Below are 21,026 nucleotides of genomic sequence, written 5' to 3' on the forward strand. Positions count from 1 at the left end.
ACAAACGCCGAAGATTAGAAGCTAAGTTTCTCCCTTTAATAAATCTGGTTTAATCTTGAGATATTACAGAAGGAAGAACTTTCTAGTCCATCTTAACTAGAACTTTGAAGAGTATCTTAACATCATTATTCAGAAGTGAAATTGGTCTGTATGATAAACATTGTAATAAGTCCTTATTTTACTTTGGAAAATTGTTAATTAATAATAGGTGAAAAGTTTGAGGTAGAATTTTTTTTGTCTCTAGCTTCTGCTCAGCATTTAAATGATCTACTGGGCTTTTTTCTGCTCACAATAATCCTTAGGTACTTTGTGTGTCCACAACAACTATATGTGAAATGTGAAGGTTTACTAAACAATACCTCAGTGGGCAAGGGAAGTCTCATTTTACCTAGAATTGGAAAAAAAATTCAAATTTCTCAACAATAAATAGTCAAAAACTTTTTCTGACTACGGTGGGCTGGCGCCCTACCCAGGGTGTGTTCCTGCCTTGCGCCCTGTGTTGCCTGGGATTGGCTCCAACAGACCCCCGTGACCCTGTATTAGGATATAGCGGGATGGACAATGACTGACTGACTGACTTTTTTTCTGAATACAGCAACAGTTTATTGATGTGTTCAAATAAACACACCGGACGTCTGTTTAACCATTTTGATTTCTCATTATATATGAGGGACTACTTCCTGTTGAGCGCTCTATTCACATTGTTCCCAGAATTGGGCAGTGGACCGGTATGAATTTGATATAAAACATAAAAGTATGGGAAGTATTAATGGTAATACAGTAAAACATATTTGAGAAGCTGTGTTAACTTTTAGTATGGTCTGTCTTGTTGCACCGGCTGCTCAAAAGGCACAAATCTTTTTCTGTTCTTTCAATATACTTGCACCTTTTTCACCGTAAAATGGCAGCTGGAAGCCCAGTAACATGAATGTGCTAAAGAAAAATTATAAATGTGTTTTGTTTAATGATTTGTTTCAATCAGTTCACTAGTATAAATCTGCACCTTTATGGCAGCATTTTTGAATAAATTACTATGAGCTTCAACTTGGTGAGAATCATTACACATAACATAAAGGTAAACCCCCCCATTACTCATACATTTTAATGTACCATTCTCACAAATTTTTAAAACTTTAATAGATATGGTTAATTTTAAAAAACGTGTGCCATAAAATAGGTCCAAACTTTTTACATCTATCACTATTATATTTTTTCTACCTGTCTGTGTATAGCCGGAATAATTACATCTATGTATTCAATTGGGCCTCCAGGGTCACGCATTGACGGCCTAACCTGCTGCTGTAAGATGAGGGGCTTTGATTGTCTGTTGTATTGATTGGCTCAGTACAGAGCATTGCTATTCATTTCTCATCACTTCGCATGGCTGGATCTACCATCTGGGTGACTTGAATATGCTCTCTGGTCCCCTGTTTGCAAAGGAGCCTTAGCATAGGTGAGAAAAAATATCTAATAAAGGAAACATCCACATTTTCACCAACAGGCACTCACAGCAACCCACTATCTGGCACACACCCCTACCTCACTTCACCATTATAATCCTATCCATCTATTTTCTTTACCCACTTATCCAGAGCAGACATGTGGGTGCAGCTGGAGCCTATAGCAGCAAGCATTGGACACAAGGCAGGAATAACAGCTGGACAGGGTAGCAGTCCTTTGCAGGTTGCATACACAACACACACACGGGGCCAGTTTAGCAATCCACTTACCCTGCATGTCTTTGGACTGTGGGAGGAAAACAAGGCAACCGAAAAAACACACAAACAAGAGGAAAATGTTCCATACAACGATAAACCTATCCAATCAAACTGAAATATAAAACTTTAAAAAGAAAAATAAATATCAGTGAATACACTGCAGGGGTCTTAATAGGTCACTTTGATTGTTCATTTTATATATTTTGCCATGCGACAAAAGAGAAAAAGACAGAATGAATGGTTGTTCAAAACTGTGCAGCAAATGAAAAATTAGAGAGAAGCAAAACATTTGTAGCTAAAAAAAACACATATACCAACAGAGCTTTTGAGGTTCAACATCCTGGGACCCCTTGGGTCTCAAACTGGCTCTACGAGCCATTTGCTAATTATTTAAGTTATATAAATGTTTGCCTAAATATTAGTGCATTGTTTATGGGAGGTTCCTACAAACCTCATAAGTTGAATTGGATTGGTATATTCTAACTACTTCTAGCTTCTCTGACTATACATTATACTCAGTTAGTGACCTGCCTTGCCATGTGTAAGGAGTTGAGGGCACATGGTGCCAGTCATGTCAGTCAGTCATTGTCAAACCCGCTATATACTAACACCGGGTTATGGGGGTCTGCTGGAGCCAATCCCAGCCAGCACAGGGCACAAGGCAGGAACAAATCCCTGGGCAGGGCGCCAGCCCACCGCAGGGCACACACACACACACACCCACACACCAAGCACACACTAGGGACAATTTAGGACTGGCAATGCACCTAACCTGCATGGCACATGGTGTCATGTAACATTAAAAACAATGTGCTCTACTCAATGTGCAGCGCCATACGTTTAAAGTGTAATGAAGAAGACGTAAAGCATGTTTAACTGTAGAAACAACTAAATTTTGACAAGAAAAGCTAAGTTTAAAGAAGATACATTTTTTCTAATTTTGTTTTGCCTTTTATTCTAAGTGTGTAACAACATTTTCTCTTTATTCTTGTGTGGATTATTTGCTTTGAATTTCACTAAATCTTGTAAAACAAACTTTTGGACTGAGTGATTTCTTTTGGCATATGTTTTACCCACGCTTGATCCTGCCTTAAACTGCTATCTGAACGCAGCAGAGTCAAATTATGGATTTGATCTGATTGACTAGCACTGATGCAAGCTAAAGTACATCTAGCTGCAATATTAAAAGAACATTCAAATATTACATTTTTACATTTGTAATAAGTGCATAAATTATTTAAATGAGCAGTTTAACAGTAAAATATAATTCTATGCTATTGTGTAATTGCTGTCAGAGCACTGCAAACACTGGTAAATGCATCTCCCATAATACTGTAAAAAGAATGGGATCAGGGAGCACTGTCATCTTGTTTGCTTTTTAGCTGTCTTTGTCTCTCATTCCCTTTTGTTATATGTCTTTAACTTTGCTAATAAATATTTTGGCCCCTTAAGAACATGGCATGCTATAAAACTATTCCATGTGTCAACATGAAAAGAATCGTGTAGATTCAACCATTTGAAAACTTCTTTTCCTCAATGTCGAGGCAGGAAAACAATTCTCATGTACGACCGTGAGCATCTGAGAGTCTTCTCGCAATTGTGCTAACACTTTCAAGAGACTGGCCCCTTGTCCACATTAACATGGATAAATTCGAAAATGCATTTTGCTTTTTTTTATTCGCTCTGGCCTTCTGTCCACATTCAAATAGCCTTTTACACCACCAGTTTTATGTTTTTTTTAGTATATAACACAGATTCACTCTTTCTGGAGAAATGTAAAATACAAAACAGCCTAAATGCAACGTGTTCTATGCAATGGCATTTTAGTCTGAATGTAGCCTTGAGAGACTTTTAAAAAAAAACACAACAAGAATGGACTTTTCAACAAATTTTTAATCATCACTGACTTTCTCTTTTGTACATACAACATGACTTAAGGGTTTTAATTCATTTTCATCTTAGGCAGTTTAGATAAATTAAATCTTTGTATTATTGTTATTTGCTTAGTGTTTGTCCTATTGAACATTTGTGCTTATTGTTTTTGTGAAAGATGCAATTGTTTTCTTCAAAAATCATTATTTTAACATGGAAAATCTAATATGGTGTAATTGCTTCATATGCTATCCTTATATATAATTTGATAGTATCCGTATGTATGGTGTTCGCGTCAATACCCCGTATGTATGGTGTTCACATCAATACCTCGACTCAATACAAGTTAGAAGCATGAGTAATGACGGCTGGGTATTAACAACGGTCATTGTTTAAATTTTAGCCGATCTCAGACCTAAAATGAGTGACAATCGCAACGCAGTCACAACAGCAGCGGCCGCGGAAAGGATGCATAGGAAACGAAGTCACATGACTGACGAGGAACGTAGACTTGCTAATGTGACCAGACGTACACAACGTGCACAACAAACAGATGAGCAGCGTGCGGCTACAAATGCTACTAACGCTGAAAGAAATCGTGCAAATCGGATCCAAAGGACAGATGAAGAACGTGCGCTACAGAATGCTACTAACGCTGAAAGAAATTGTGCCAGCCGTGCACAAGCGACTGAAGAAGCTCGAGCAGCCGCAAATGCAGCACGGGTTGAGAGACATCGAGCAGCCCGTGCCTTGCGGCAAGAAATTGCTCAGCGGCACGGCATTGCCATGTGCAATCACACAGATATATTATTGAGGACGAAGTTCCGGAGCACCACTCTGGCGCATTTGACAACCTGTGCAAACATTGCAACTCATTCAATGTCACCTGTGAGAACAAGCAACGTGGAGAATACAATTGCTGTCATAAAGGTCGAGTTCGAATTAACCTTTACATATATCCTGACAGGTTTAAGAACCTGTTGACATATTTAGACCCAAACTCCAAGCACCTCTTGTAAAATATCAGAAAGTACAACAGTGCATTAGCCTGTGCATCCATGAGCACACAAATATCTCTGCCTCCAGGTCATGGTCCATATTGTTACAGAATACATGGCCAAATATACCATCAATCTGGACCCTTGCACCCCGTAGAGGGTGAAACACCAAAATTAATGCTCAAATCTATATATTAGAACAAAATCATTTCAGGGACTTAAAAAAACAAATAATTCTTTGCAGAGAAAGTATTGATTTCACAAACGTAGAATTTGTAGCCCGATTTGATCGGACTCCCAGTCGCTAGTACAAAATATTACAACGCAGTACACAAATTATACGGTCAACAACTAGAAAGTATCTTAGTGTAAATAACTGATTTAAATTTGCCTAATTGAAAATAATCATTTCTACTCTGCTTTTTATTAACCTTTACCCCCTTTCATTATAACCCTGTTTGCAAAGAAATGGACAAAGCAGACAACTTTCAAATGAACTATATATATATATATATATATATATATATATATATATATATATATATATATATATATATATATATATATATATATATATTTGAAACACCATATTGTTATGGATAGTTTCCTGTGCAAAGAGGTGGTGTAAGTACTACCGTCAACATACTTGTATCTTTACTCCATTTTGTGTATTTCCAATGAATTGCAATGTAAGCTAAGAAAAGCTTTGCATTTAAACAGCACTGTATATTGGATTGAACTGTGCCTCACTCAGTGTACTGTGATTCAAGTCAGATTTAAAAAAAAAAAAAGTTAACATATGATAATGAAAAAGTAAAACCACTCTCGATATGATAGACAGAATTACCATAGATTTTCATAAACTAATTGAATATACTGTTTCTTGCCTCAGAGGAACAAGTGGAGGCAGTTCAGGTGATTTTCTTTTTGTTTGTTTCTCCACATCTGCAATGTTTATCTTTGATTAAAATAATAACTGCACAAATACCAGTTATCATACATTAGGATTAAATGAGCAATGAAGCACAATCAACAGGAAACCACAAAGGACAAGAAGATACAATCACTTGATCAGGTTCAAAGGAATATAGTGTCCGCAGGGGAATTCAAAAGAAAAAGTGTTTACTTTGATTTTTAATATTACACTAGGCATCTGGGAGTTACATATTTTCAGTGCTTGCTGTATATATACTGTATAAAGCAAAATGTGTGAGAAAATACACTGCATTATCTGTCTGTCACAATTTCAAATATAAAACCACAAGTATGCCAAAAGCATAGCAAGAATATTTTGTTTGTGTGTACATTAACTCTGGAACCAATTCTGGTCATTGCATTTGTGCTGAATGAAGGACAGGGTGCAGTTTTTCTTTAAGGTTTTATTTTTTTTTCTTTTTGGAAATGAAAAAATGTAATGCAAACATTTTGTGGAAATTCAAGTGAAAGAAACCTGCTTTGTAGCCATAAGCACTGCTTCAGCTGCAGGGCAATCAACAAACAGAGAGGCACTGAAATTTACTAATACATCTTCTAACTGGTCAAATGAAGCAATGATGATGAATTACTTAACTGTTGCAAATAATATTATTGGTGGATAAATTTTTGATTTGTAACTTGTTTCACTAAATAAACAGTTCATTAATAAATATCAAATCAATATACAGAATGCAATGGTGGCTGTGCCCACTACTCCCTCCAGTTACAAGCTCCTTTCTTTTTTTTCACTGGTACACTACTATGTGTTTGTCAAATACACTAAAAATAGATACATCAAAATCTCACAAGAGTGTTTTAGCCCTTTCAATATAATAATGTGCATAGCCTATTGCAATAGTAACAAACCATGTTTCACTCATTATTATGAAAAGAGGAAGCCCAACCATGTGCTTCCACTTCACGCATTTATCTTTTGTGCCAAAACATGCAATATTAATAGAACAGAATCTACAAGTACCAACTAATGCACATGCTTCACACAAAAGGATGCTCTAGGCTTTATTCGGTTCTGTTTTTATAAACGTTTATTTTGTACGTTTTCACATATGACAAAGGGTATCTTAAGACAATATAAGAATTAACAAAGTGACTCGACTGTAAAGATATAACCTAATTTTACTTAAATCTTATTAAGATCCTTGTTGTTTGCTTCAAAATACTGTCTAAACCATTACAAAAGATGACCATAGAGCCCTCAAAGGAAAAAGAAGAAATGGATTTATTACTAGACAAACATACCAAGGACAAGTGAGGCTGCTCTAAAAGTAAATGGACACAATTGAAAAATGATATATCTCCTGCTAATGTGCTTGTTTGGAATATTGATTTTTCTAGGACATAACATATATTCAGATGTATGGCTTTTACAAAATAAGTAATCATAAGAATAAATGGCTGTGACAGTAGGATCTGATATAAAAAATAAGCAATAGCAATTACTTTATATGACACATAATTAATCACATATTATTAGTAGCAAAGCCTAAGGTTACAGAGAGATGGTATTGGAATGCAATAAATTTGGCAATTTTAATGTGCCAAAGTATGGTTAATTCAGCTTACAATAGGAAACACAGCCAGCAATAATGCCGATGCACTTCCTATGGCTAGACATCACAAACATCCTTCAAACAGTTGCTGAATTGAAATCATGGGTATAAAAAATATGAAGAAAGGTCCTCAGCTATATATAAATATGCTCAGATGGAATTGCTTTTAAAAATAACACAAAATGCTAGCATATCTGGACCTGCCAGATGAGAAAGAGACTGCTAATCTGCTAATAAAAATAAGCCAGTATAGTTAGACTGTCACAGTTTCTTTTCAGATGACCTCGATAGCTTGAATTGACAAGGAGAAAGGTTTCTGCCAACAGCAGTACAGCAGAGGTGTATTTGCATGAACAGTTAAACAAGTAAAGAATATTTGTGAGGACATGTTTAGCCAACCTTGGCTGTGAGATAAACAAGGTGTTTTAAGGTATATGCCATTTCTGTTGGAAGTCATTTTTTTGATGAAGGACAGGTACTGAATACAGTTCCAGCTGTTGTTTTTAATTTTGTTGAAGAATCAACAAACACATAACAGCAAAAGACTGACATTTAATTACAGTATTTTGTTAAACGATACTTATTTTAAATTTTGTATTCAACTGTTATCACAAAATGCTTACAACATAATGTCTTAAACAATGCATGGAGCACCCATATGATAATTTCCTCTTCCCTTTATGCAGTGAGAATGATGCCAGAATGGCTTATGAGATTATTAACAGACCACAAGATAAATAATAATAATGCATTTCAACAGTAAATAAGTGAAATATAGTAAAGTTGGTAGGATATTACATCCAAAGGGCAAAGGTAAAGGTCAAAATTAAATTTCACAAATTAAATAGAGAAATTCCATTTTTGAAAACAATGCTGATAAAAGGTCGGTCTTCAGCCTCAATTTCAATAATAGGTTTGAAAGAGCTTAACAGCCTAGAGAGAGAGATCTGATGCATATGGGTCACAAAGCTAAATGAACATTTGGCAAAGCTGCGTAGCAAAGCTTGGGAATAGAAAGGTGGCAAGTATCAGAGGATCTTTGGCATTTCACAGGTTTACAGAAGGATAGTCTGAGGTGTTCTGATTCAGATCTCTGTACAGAGGCTAAGCAGGGAAATGTTATCTGCAAATTTTGTGGTTTGTTTTATGGCTGTGCCCTTCAAACTGTTTCTAAAAATACATTATTAAAAACAGACTTGTCATTATAACTTTGTAAATACAAATTTAAATGAAATATTTAAAACTAAACCAATCTAATCATTGCTTCTTATAAATAATAAGAGTTAACTCAGGAGAAGAATTATACTGCAAGCATAATAAAATGTTCCCATGCAATAACCATCAGGGGGATTTTTTAGACTACCTCCCTAGAGATGGTAATCCAGTGCAAATAATTATGAATTTAAATGCATGATCATGTTTTCTCATCTTGAGGGCATTAGTCTGCAAAAATAAATATCCTACCCCTTACTGTGTTATGAGGGATTTTGTACTTTTCTTACAGATCCCTGTGATTAATACTTAAATAATTTAGATAGTTTTAGGTTGTAGCAGTTCAACTCTAACACCTATAGCTTAAAAATGTGTTTTATTAAAAACAACACAAATGAAAAGTATTAATTGTGACAGAAAATCTTAGCTTTCAAAACAAAGGGAAAACATGATCAGTAATGTTAAATTATAATTCATTATGATATGTGGTATGATTCAAAGAATAAATAAATAGCACCTTTGCTGTTGCTTTACTGAGGTCATTTTTATTAAAGTTGAATTACTGTCCTTGCTATATCTTGGCCTTTACTGATTCTTTCTAAGATAAAAGAAAGAAAAATGCTCTTTTGTGGTTTAATGAAGAAAGTATGCTGTTTTAAATTATGTGACCGATTGCTGACATCTGTGAATAATCTATTGACATTATGTTGTCAAATTTAATGGGACACACTTAAAATTAAAAAGTAAAAAAAAATAGTAATTGACTTAATTTGCTTGATAAAATATGTATATACAATTTTTTGTGAGTTTTTGTGTGTGTGTATGTTTGTTCTTATTGCATTGCACCTTTTATACACAGCAACTGATTGATTGATTGATTGATTTCCACATACAGATGCTTAAGTGACTTTCCAGGCCAAATATAATTAATCTGAAAGCTAATAAGACAATATCCCAAGCTACTGCTAAGTTGTACGGCAGGTTTGAACGTCCTTTGCAGTCTACACTTCTACATGTTATACTGTATAATATAAATCAAGAAAGATATACATTGCTTGAAAATAAATTTCCTCAGTTTGGCTAAACTGAAGTTGTTGGGTTACTAACTAAATAATGCAAACAATATAGCTATATTATTGAATTAGATATGATAAGAGTACATTAAATTTGAAATAGTTATAAAAGGATGACTTTTTAATTCCATCCATCCATCCATCCATCCATCCATTCTCTTCCGCTTATCCGAGGTCGGGTCGCGGGGGTAGCAGCTTGAGCAGAAATGCCCAGACTTCCCTCTCCCCGGCCACTTCGTCTAGCTCTTCCGGGAGAATCCCGAGGCGTTCCCAGGTCAGCCAGGAGACATAGTCCCTCCAGCGTGTCCTGGGTCTTCCCCGGGGCCTCCTCCCGGTTGGGCGTGCCCGGAACACCTCACCAGGGAGGCATCCAGGAGGCATCCTAATCAGATGCCCGAGCCACCTCATCTGATTCCTCTCGATGCGGAGGAGCAGCGGCTCTACTCTGAGCCCCTCCCGGATGACTGAGCTTCTCACCCTATCTTTAAGGGAGAGCCCAGACACCCTGCAGAGGAAACTCATTTCAGCCGCTTGTATTCGAAGATCTTGTTCTTTCGGTCACTACCCATAGCTCATGACCATTGGTGAGGGTAGGAACATAGATCGACTGGTAAATTGAGAAGTTTGCCTTACGGCTCAGCTCCTTTTTCACCACGACAGACCGATGCAGAGCCCGCAACACTGCGGACGCCGCACCGATCCGCCTGTCGATCTCACGCTCCATTCTTCCCGTTTCCAGTGAGAGTTGGACTCCGCCAGGGCTGCCCTTTGTCACCGATTCTGTTCATAACTTTTATGGACAGAATTTCTAGGCGCAGCCAGGGTGTTGAGGGGTTCCGGTTTGGTGGACTCAGGATTGGGTCACTGCTTTTTGCAGACTTTTTAATTGAAAGTATGAAAATGTGTGCACAATTTGAAGCAAGTCTATAAAAACATGCCCACAATTATTCCTCTAGAGGAGATCAGCAGTCAGTTTTCAGCGCAATATTCTGGCAACTGACAATCAAGAAACACTGCAAGCCTTATATTCTAACAAAAAATATTATTCTTTAAAGCAGGTTATCAAAACATTAGGCCTTTTTTGGCTATGATTCACAACTCCTATTTTAATGAAGAAATCCCCAAACTGAACATTTCTACTGTTGCTTACAATCTTGTTTGGTCAAATTTACAATTACAATGCAGATGTTACACAAACATTTATAAAAATGTATATTTCTTAATACATTAGCAATTTATTACTCTATAGGCTACATACTCTATGACAACACAGTAACTGAATCTACATTTATATTTTTTTGCCAAAAGATTTTTGTAATAATTCACACTTAATTGTAAACAAATAACATACATCATCAATGTTTTCATATATACAGTTTGTATGCATTGTCAAATATATGTGCACCTGGGGACCTCGTTCTTGACTCTGACAAGGTAAGCAATACCACCCCGAGACAAGAGGGGGCATTGACGCTAATGCTATCTTCTACTTTCTTCCCCACAGCCAAGAAAAAACACCCAAGATGGATTACTGATCCCGCCACCTGCCGCAGAAGCTTTGCCTGTTTCGATCCTCAGAGTATAAGAATGGCTTGTTTCTGGAAGGTGGCGTCAGATGGTAACAAACACAGGAGACAGAGCTCCAACATTTCATTTACACAGCTGGTATAAACCAGCAATTCTTTTTGTTTGAGCAATTATCGTCTGTCTTTTTAGTTATTTCATTAAATAGGCTACCATAGTGGTACCCCAAATCACACTTTTTTTTTTATATATATTTTTATTTTATTAATTTTCATTGTAATCATTCCATACAAATAGATCAATTTATAACCCAACAAAATTGAAGACAAATCAAACCCCACCCCTGAGAAGGAGAGCTTAGCCGAAGGAGAATTGCTTAGGGCTTTTTAATAGGACAACAATAAACAAAAGAAAGGGAGAAATACTGTAAATATATATGTAAATAAGAGATGGAGAAGGGGATTAAATGCGGTAATAGTTATTTCTCTTATTCTAAAATAATATTGATTAAATCCTGCCAGGTTTTGAAAAAATTTTGTACAGATCCTCTAACTGAGAATTTGATTTTTTCCAATTTCAAATAATATAACACATCGGTTTCCCACTGACTTATCAGAGGAGAATTAGGATTCTTCCAATTTAACAGAATAAGTCTGCTTGCCAAAAGTGTACTGAATGCAATCACCGTTTGCTTGTCCTTCTCCAATTCAAGTCCGTCTGGAAGAACACCGAACACAGCTGTTAATGGGTTAGGAGGGATTGTGATACTAAGGCTGTCTGAAAGACACTTAAAAATTTTGGTCCAAAATGATGTTAGTTGGGTGCAGGCCCAGAACATGTGACCCAGTGAGGCAGGAGTTTGGTTGCAGCGTTCGCAGGTTGGATCTTGCCCTGGAAATATTTTGGACAGTTTTAAGCGAGAAAGATGAGCTCGATATATAATTTTTAGTTGAATAATTCTATGCTTTGCGCATATGGAACTCGAATGAATTCTCTGCTTTGCTACCTTCCACTCCTTTTCTGATATATTGATTAAGAGATCTTCTTCCCAATGTCCTCTTGGATCTTTGAAAGGTAGGGATTCTAATAAGATTTTATATAATGCGGAAATGGTGTTTAATTCCTCGAAATTGAGCAGTATTTTTTCCAGCATTGTGGAGGGTGCGAGGTGGGGGAAATCGGGTAATTTCTGTTTAACAAAATTTCTAATTTGAAGATAGTGAAAGAAATGTGTAGCGGGGAGGTTGAATTTTGAACGTAATTGTTCAAAAGATGTAAATATGTTGTCTATATAAAGATCTCTGAGCATTTTAATCCCAAAACTTTTCCAGGTATTAAAAACTGGATATACTTGCGAAGGTTGAAAGAGGTGGTTCTCTTACAGCGGTGCCACCGATAAAAGATTTTCCATCTTATAATGCTTTCTAATTTGGTTCCATATTCTGAGTGAGTAAAGCACAATTGGGTTATTAGTATATTTGCGATGACTTACATTTATTGGCGAGTAGAGCAGGGAGTATAAAGAAGTACTACAGGATTTTACTTCTATTGCGGACCAAGCCTGTGTATGTTTTTATGGCTTGTATGTTTGTTGCCCAGTAATAAAACTGAAAATTAGGTAAAGCCATGCCACCCTCCGCCTGAGGTCTTCGTAGGGTCGCTCTTCGGATACGTGGGTGTTTTGAGTTCCAAATGAATGAGGTTATTGTTGAATCTGTTTAAAAAACGATTTATTGATATATATTGGAATGTTTTGAAATAAAAAGAGAAGTTTAGGAAGGATATTCATCTTAACAATGTTAATTCTTCCGGCTAGAGTGAGATGAAGGGTTGACCATCTATGCAAGTCTTGCTTAATTTTTTCCATACAGATGGCAACGTTTTGTTGATAAAGAGCTTTATGTTTACTTGTGATATTTACCCCTAGGTATTTAAACTGATCTGCTATGGTAAAAGGTAGGGTGTCCAATCTAATATTATATGCTTGTGAATTCACTGGAAAGAGTATACTTTTATTCAGATTAATTCTAAGACCAGATATCTTTTGAAATTCTGTTAGTGCTGTTAAAACAGCAGGGACAGTGTTTTCTGGGTCTGATATATATAAGACCATATCATCTGCATATAGAGAAATTTTCTGTTCCAGTCCTTCTCTGATAATCCCCTTTATCTGATAAGAATTTCGGCAGTGAACCGCCAGTGGTTCAATAGCGATTGCAAACAACAGTGGCGACAAGGGACATCCTTGTCTGGTACCACGTTCTAGTTTAAAGTAGTCTGAGCAAATGTTATTAATACAAACTGAAGCTTATGAACTGGTATACAGTAGTTTGATCCATGCACAAATATTCGGGACAAACCCAGATTTCTCCAATGCAGTGAAAAGGTAGTTCCATTCAATCATATCAAATGCTTTTTCTGCATCTAATGATAGTAATATCTCTGGGGTGTTTGATTTTGCTGGTGAATATATAACATTAAACAAGCATCGGAGATTGGAAGATAGGTGTCGGCCTTTAATAAATCCAGTTTGATCCTGTGATATTACCGAGGGCAGCACTTTCTCCATCCTTCTAGCTAGAATTTTTGAGAGTATCTTAACATCATTATTCAGGAGTGAAATTGGTCTGTATGATGCACATTGTAACAAGTCCTTATTTTGTTTAGGAAAGACGGTGAATAATGCTTGTCGAAATGTTTGAGGTAGTATTTGGTTGTCTCTAGCTTCTGTAAATGTTGCCAATAAGAGGGGAGCTAGCTGAGTGGAGAATTTCTTATAAAATTCTACAGGGTAACCATCAGGGCCTGCTGATTTCCCGCTTTGTAGTAACTTTATAGCATCTAGTAATTCTGTTAGCATTAGAGGTTTATCCAGTTCCTCAGCACTTAAAGCATCTATTTGTGGTATCTGTGATGTATCCAGAAATGCATTAGATTGTGTGTTGTCTTCTTTGGGCTCAGTAGAATCCCCAAGTCACACTTTGTGCAATACAACAATTTTGTTGAGAATGACTTAGAAATGAGTTTAATTTAGTTGTGTTAAGGATGGACCACAGTCTATTCAACTAACTAGGAAGACATCAATTTAAGTAAGAAATATACAATTTTTTAGGGTAGCATGTCCAATTATGATACCCATACTGGAATGATTGCATCAAAAGGCAACTTCTGTTTATTTTTAAACCATGCTTTATGTATTATTTTAATATAGTTTTTAAAGTGATACATTTGGCACAATTTAATAAAAAAGACAGATGCCAGCTGTACCACAAGACTGGCAGGCAAAAGGAATCAAAAACGCTTTCACATGGCACAACAAAAGTAAAAAATTCAACCCTCTCATTATCTGACAAACACTACATTAACTAACCATAATATTTCTTTAATAATAAAGTAAATAACTAAATATTAGACTAAGCAGTCAGCATCTAAATCATGCAGCAGTGTATGGCACAATTTCCAACCCCACCTTAGTAATTTTAAATTGTTGACATAAGATCTTATGTACGATTTTCAAAATGTTATACCTGTTTTTAAGTTCCAACCATTTTTTGAAAACTCACCTGCAGTAGTTGCACAATCAATATTTCACATAATAAATAATTACTGAATAACACTGTGCTAAATTTTTCCAAGTATTATATTAAATCAGAATTAAATAGGAAAAGTCTTAAAAATCTTTCAGAAATTTACAATGTAACTTTTATTTCTTTATTTCTTTTAGTTTTAAAGAAAACTGTAACCATACAGCTTCAATATTATCTTAAAAAGCAACTTCTTTAGGAACAATTTCAGACTGACTTTTGTTCCAGTCACTGCACAAAAACTACTTTAGCTTGTAATATATTCTAATCCTGCCATGAAAGACATGTCATTGGCTTTTCAAAGTGGTGCTTTTGATACTATTGATTATAGCATTTGTTGACACCAGAATGAGAATTTATAAGGCTTAGGGACTGTTTTTAGCTAGTAGGGTTACTTCATATTTATCTTACCATTTGTAATATGCTCCGTAGTCAGTGGACAGTACTCCCTCAGTTCTGTTCTCAGTTAATTGTGGTGCCCCTCAAGAGTTTGGAGCTGAAAACATAAACGGAAATACAATTTTAACTTTCATTCCTATGCTAACCACATTCATCTCTATTTATCCTTTATACAAAATAATATTTAATCAATTATGTCACAATTAGCTGATTTATTGTGGTGAAACATCCATCCATCTATTATCCAACCCACTATATCCTAACTACAGGGTCACGGGGTTCTGCTGAAGCCAATCCCAGCCAACACAGGGCACAAGGCAGGAAACAAATCCCGGGCCTGGCACCAGCTCACCACAGGTGGTGAAACATTGGTTGAATTATAATTATTTATGTTAAAATTCAGGAAAAACAGGGACTATAAATAGCAAGGCAACACTACATACTTGTACCTCAAAGACTTGCATTTTAGCTTGGAGGGTTCAAAACAAAATGTAGGTATTATTTTTGACATGGGTGTAGCCTTCAGTTGTCACAAATCTGCACTTTATCTAAAATCTGCGTTTTCCACTTCAGAAGTATTACAGAAATTAAGCTAAAGAAATCTGAAAATCTAGTTAATTCATTTGTCTCAAAGAATTAATTAATGTAATGTATTATGGTCAAACTGTCTGAACTGTTCACTTATAATGCTAATGTTAATCTCCCAACAAGGCAGCAGGGATCATAGCTTGAGTTAAGAAGTAAGACACTGTAACTCAAGTTGTTAAAACACTCCACTGGCTCCCAATTAAACCTCAAGCTGATTCTTACATATATAGTCATAAATCGTTTAGCTCCCCTGCCGTACCTTACAGAACATGTTAGTGGCCATAATCCAGGGCATATATTGTTATTTTAGGATGTAGGCCATCTAAAAGATGTGGAAATAAATGCAACTACTTTAGGAGGCTGGTATTGTAGCTAAAGGACACCCACATTTTGGAACAGCCTACGTATCCATTATAGCATTTAAATCAACAAATGATATATTAAAATATTAATACAGTGGAACCTCGGTTCATGAATGTCTCAGTACACGTACAAATCTGTTTACGACCAAAAAGTTTGCCAAACTTTTGCCTCGGTTCACGACCACACACTCGGTATATGAACAAGCCAGTTTCCTTTTCAGTTTGTACATGTTCAGTATCTCCCTGTGCATTTCCTGTGCAGCGAGCAAGAGACAGAGAGAGAGCGACGTGCACACACACAGGCAGCGTAAGAGAGAGACAGATGTACACACACAGGCAGCGCGAGAGATAGGGGGCTGGACGCATAAGGTACGAAGGCAGTTAAAGAATGCACTGGGCTTGATTTTGTTTTCACTTTTGTTTACAGCGATTGGTTTGTAGCGTGCATTGTTGCAATGTTACTTTTCTTGGTGGTTTATTAAATTAGGGATTTTTTCAAATGTTCATTTTTTTCCCTGTGCTTAAAACTCATTAAAAAAAGTGTTTTTAGCCAGCGGTTGGTAGCGCTATAGCGCGAACTATTGCAGTGTTAGTTTTCTCTGTTGTTCAAGGTTTTCTCAGTGTTATTCATTGTTTTTACATTTAGTTTACTATTACGCTGTGCATTCTATGGTTTAATTAACTATATTTGTGCTTAAAAACTTAAAAAAATATATATTTACATAAAGTTCGTATGGGGGAAATTACTTCAGTTAACGACCAAATCGGTTTACGACCAGAGTTTTGGAACAAATTATGGTCGTGAACCGATGTTCCACTGTATATTTATTGCAAATTATGTCTTACATTTTGAAGTATGATTTTCATCAGACAACGGTGATTTACAGCTCCTTGAAATTCTGACCCTCTCATAATCTATGTAACCCACGTATTAATCACTAAATGCTTCTTCAAATGGCTAAATCTAGCACTAACCTTAGTAAAAGGCATTGGTTGTCAGAAAAACAACATTAAATTCACATAATAATAATAATACATTTTATTTATATAGCACCTTTCCCAGGTGCAAATCTCTTGACAAATATTCAACAGGGTAAACACAGAAAAAGATCAAAATATAACACTAAACACACAGTAGCGTAGCTAGAGGCAGGTGGAGGGGGCAGTCTGCCCCGGGCAGCACATTTTTGGGGGTGGCATTATTGGCCAAAAGGCTCAGTGCAATTCGTGGTAAGCAGAAGGGTTTGGAAAAATATCACTCATGAATGAAAAAAGTAAAATTCTCTGCTTTTTATCCACAAATGCATCAGACACAGCAGTTGAAATTTATGAGGCAATAACAAAAATAAACATAAACATTACACTGATGATAATTTCTAGGAAGATAAACAACTGGTTTACAATTTATAATTTTGTTTTGTTATCAGTCCAAATGCGTTTTTGCTCTGTGCAGAAAACATTCCCACCTATCACTTGTATACTACACTGGTTCTGGTTTTCGCAGCGCAATTATATTAAACTAATAATCAGAACATGGCTTATCAGTGCGTTTATATTATATTCTTGTCTAGCTGATGCTTATAAATAATTATATGTGAAAAATTATTGCTGTTTCTCTATATATGAATAAATCTATGCAAAACGTATCTTAATTTTTCTCTATACATCATTTTAATTTTCTATTTAAATAGGTTAACATATTCACATATGTTGGAGGGTGGCAAATTGAAGCACCGCCCTGCCCCGAGTGGCACGAACTCAAGCTATGCCACTGTAAACACATTAATAATAAAACATAACTACTGTATATGAAACAAAAAGTTTAAAATTAGAATAAGAATCAATAAACAATTCTCTGAAAATTTAGAATAGTAAAATTTATACTTGACTCAGTGATATGGTTTTCTTGAGGAGATGCAGTAATGCAGTCATTGGTTTTTAATATATACATTAAGATCATTGAAATAATTTCTGCTGTTAATAACACATTTATAAGTTGTTAATAGTTCCATACTCTTTAAAAGTTTTTAAAAATCTGTGCTTCAGGTTTGCAGCTAACTTTACCTTGACAGAGACATTTTCTGCATTTCAATGGTTATGGGGAGAAGAGGGAAGAAAGAAAAAGGAAGCGCAGGAGTTAGAGGCTGGAATATTTGTGGAGGTAGAGTATGCATTAAAGAAAACCTGCTAAGAAGAATATCCATTGAATCATGCCTTTATGTATGTTTATGTATCTTTCACAAAATGTTAATTATTGTGTTGTAGTTAATGCCCATTCATACTTCTAGCCTCTTGATGCTTAGTAATACCTACAGTAAAAGGTTCTCTGCAGGTGATCTGCAATAGCAAAGGGCTTATTATGGAAACTGTGGCAAAGTGGCCTGGGAATATCCACAATGCCTTTATCTAGGTTAATTGGGCAATGTGCAAAAAAGCAAGATATGTGTGGTGGTGGGAAACTACTGGGCAATAGCTGGTACTCCCTTTTTGACAGCACCCAGATGGCAGCCAAAGAACAATTCAATGCAGCACATTAGCAAGTTTGTTGGGGGCACATGGAAAATTCACATCCGCTATCTTCACAAATCATTGGGAAGCTTCAGATTTTCAGCTCTGCTGTGCTGCAGTGTAGTTGTGTGTGAAATGGTACATAACATTACTCTGAGAGCAGACATACCACTACCCAGCTAGAACATGAGAAGGAGATTAAAAATTTCACAATTCCTGATCTTTGAGCAAACAGTATAGGTCAGGCTGCTGTAGCCTTCACCACTACCATTTTCATACTTTGTTTTGTAATTAAAAGACATTAATGTCATTGTACTTAAGTTTGTCCCTATATATTTGAGAAATAACCTGTGCACGGTTTAATACATCGTAAGATTTAATTATTGATCTTCATTAAGAAATAGTGAAAAAATATAGATTATATAATTTAAATATGTACATAAACAATTTAGAAATTTAAAAGAGTAAAGGTATGGTTGTGATGTGCAAACACTTATTCTCATCATTATTTCATCCTGCTTTTGTTTCTATCCAGTAGGAAGGATACAGTGTATCTTAGTAAATAAAAACTTAGTTGTACTCTAAAACAGAAACAATTTATTCTTTTGAAAAGGGTTGTTTGCTTTTATGGTGTTTAATTCACATTATTTTTGTATTCATCTTGTCATTTTGTTGTTATTTAATAAAAAGTTGATCACAAAAAGAAGAAACAATGCGTGACCGATTTTGCACTTATTCGTATTCTTTAGCTTAATTGACTGTTAAATAATGATGCTCTGTTTACTTCATATTACTTTCCACAATTAATTTCATCCCATCATAGACTCAAAAACATCACCATATAATGAAAGTACTGCCAATAGATTGGGTTTCAATGAACTTGTGATGTGTTTTGCTGAGTGACATCAGAGTGACTAGGAAGAACTTTTTACTCACCTAAAAAATACATCTGATTAAAGTGTGTTTCAGGGAATCCCACAGAAAAGTAACACATTATGTGCATAAAATATAAAGTTGCTTGTTAAAATGAAAACAATTAACATCTTTGGAAAATTCACTCTATAACAGGTATAAATAAATAAATAAATTAAGCAATGTAATTTATTCCAAATGACTACTCTCTGTGTAAACTAGCTGCATAATTTTTATATAACAAACTGAAAGATTCTCCTCCTTCATAATATACTTTAAGAAGCATTAAGCCATCTTAAACTAAACTACTTTCAAAGTATTCATTAGTGACAATCTTTTTTAGAATGTGGATTATTTAATAAAAAATTATGAGGAAATTAAAAAAAAGATCCTTGATCAACTAGATTCATTTTTTTTTTCGTGTTTAGTACCATCTTTGTGTTAGTACAATTTAAAGATTCCCAATTCCTTAAAATATGGTGGAAGAGTATAAATTATTACTTTATTTAAATTACAATATGGTTTTGTCTTAATGTCCACATATACAGTACATTCACGTGATTATACCCTATCATAGAATGACGTCCTATCCATGATTTCTTTCTACCTCATCTTCGACTCTACTGTGCTGGCAAAAAGCTCCAAGTAGTGATCTAATGGAAAAGGTGGATCCAAATAATGAATAGACAGACACATAGTGAAACATTTTCTATAAAATATTGATATTGTACTAGTAGGGAGAGCAGTCCAGATTACTAGCTTGTCATTCAGTTTGCTAGAGCCATAAAACATTTGACTATTTGATTATCATGAATGAAACTTTTAATGTCAGGATAAACATTTTAATGTACTGATTTGCTTTCCTTGTGTAAGTTATTTCATCATATTTGGTACTCTTAGGTTTCCTTTACATATAAAAGGACTCTACCTGAGGAACTAATTAAGAGTATCCAATTTAATTCTTTGTGGAGCTAGATTAAGTAATGCCAATTACTTACTTTATACATTAAGGCTAATTTATGAAAAATAATGAACTAAAATATTCTCAAAATGCTACTTATCATTATTTCTGCTATAATTGTATTGCCCTCCTCAGACCTTCAGTTGCAAAACCAGAAACAATTCTAAAAATATTATAATGAAGGTGAAAGCTAAATAAAGAAAAGTCAGACTAATAAGTGAATTTTACATTATGGACAAACCTTTCACACCTCCATTCATTGTTATAATAAATCTTTGACATTAGCTTTTAAATTTAAACTATTACTGTTTCCTTTTTCCTATAATTTTTACAATTTGGGTTATATCAAAAAATATTATTTATTTTGAAGCATTCTACAGTATAATTCAAAAGATGTGAAAAAAATACTCCTTTTCTTTTTAGAGTTACCTGATGTTGTATTTCTATAAATTGCTAATCATATATGTTATTTAAAATTTTAATATTTATGTGTAAATATAGATTTATAAAGATAAAGTAAACTGCCACAGTAGGGCATTGGGTCAACACAATGCAGCAGAACAACGTCAACGAACTTTTGTATAAATTTTACAAGTTATGGCAATAGAAAGATGTGTCCAAGCTGCCTCCCAGGATCCTAAATAAGAACTTAGATGGATTGAAATCAGGTGAATGAAATGGTCATGATATATTTGGTTTACTTCAATATTATATTCTTCAGAACATTAATTGATCGCTTGAACCCTATGTACTGATGGCTTTAGCATCC

The 21,026-nt window shown here is 35.2% G+C and overlaps 1 protein-coding gene across 1 annotated transcript in view; it reads right to left on the reverse strand.

Annotated features, from left to right (window-relative positions):
- Positions 1–15,012, reverse strand: part of LOC114653468 (cadherin-18) — a 1,070,530-nt gene extending 1,055,518 nt beyond the window's left edge. The window contains exon 1 of the mRNA XM_051928932.1: positions 14,939–15,012. The gene's annotated coding sequence lies outside the window, so the exon portion shown is untranslated. The remainder of the gene's footprint in view (positions 1–14,938) is intronic.
- Between the last annotated feature and the right edge of the window lie 6,014 nt (positions 15,013–21,026).

Source organism: Erpetoichthys calabaricus, chromosome 6 (assembly GCF_900747795.2).
Source record: "Erpetoichthys calabaricus chromosome 6, fErpCal1.3, whole genome shotgun sequence".
Taxonomy (NCBI): Eukaryota; Metazoa; Chordata; class Cladistia; order Polypteriformes; family Polypteridae; genus Erpetoichthys; species Erpetoichthys calabaricus.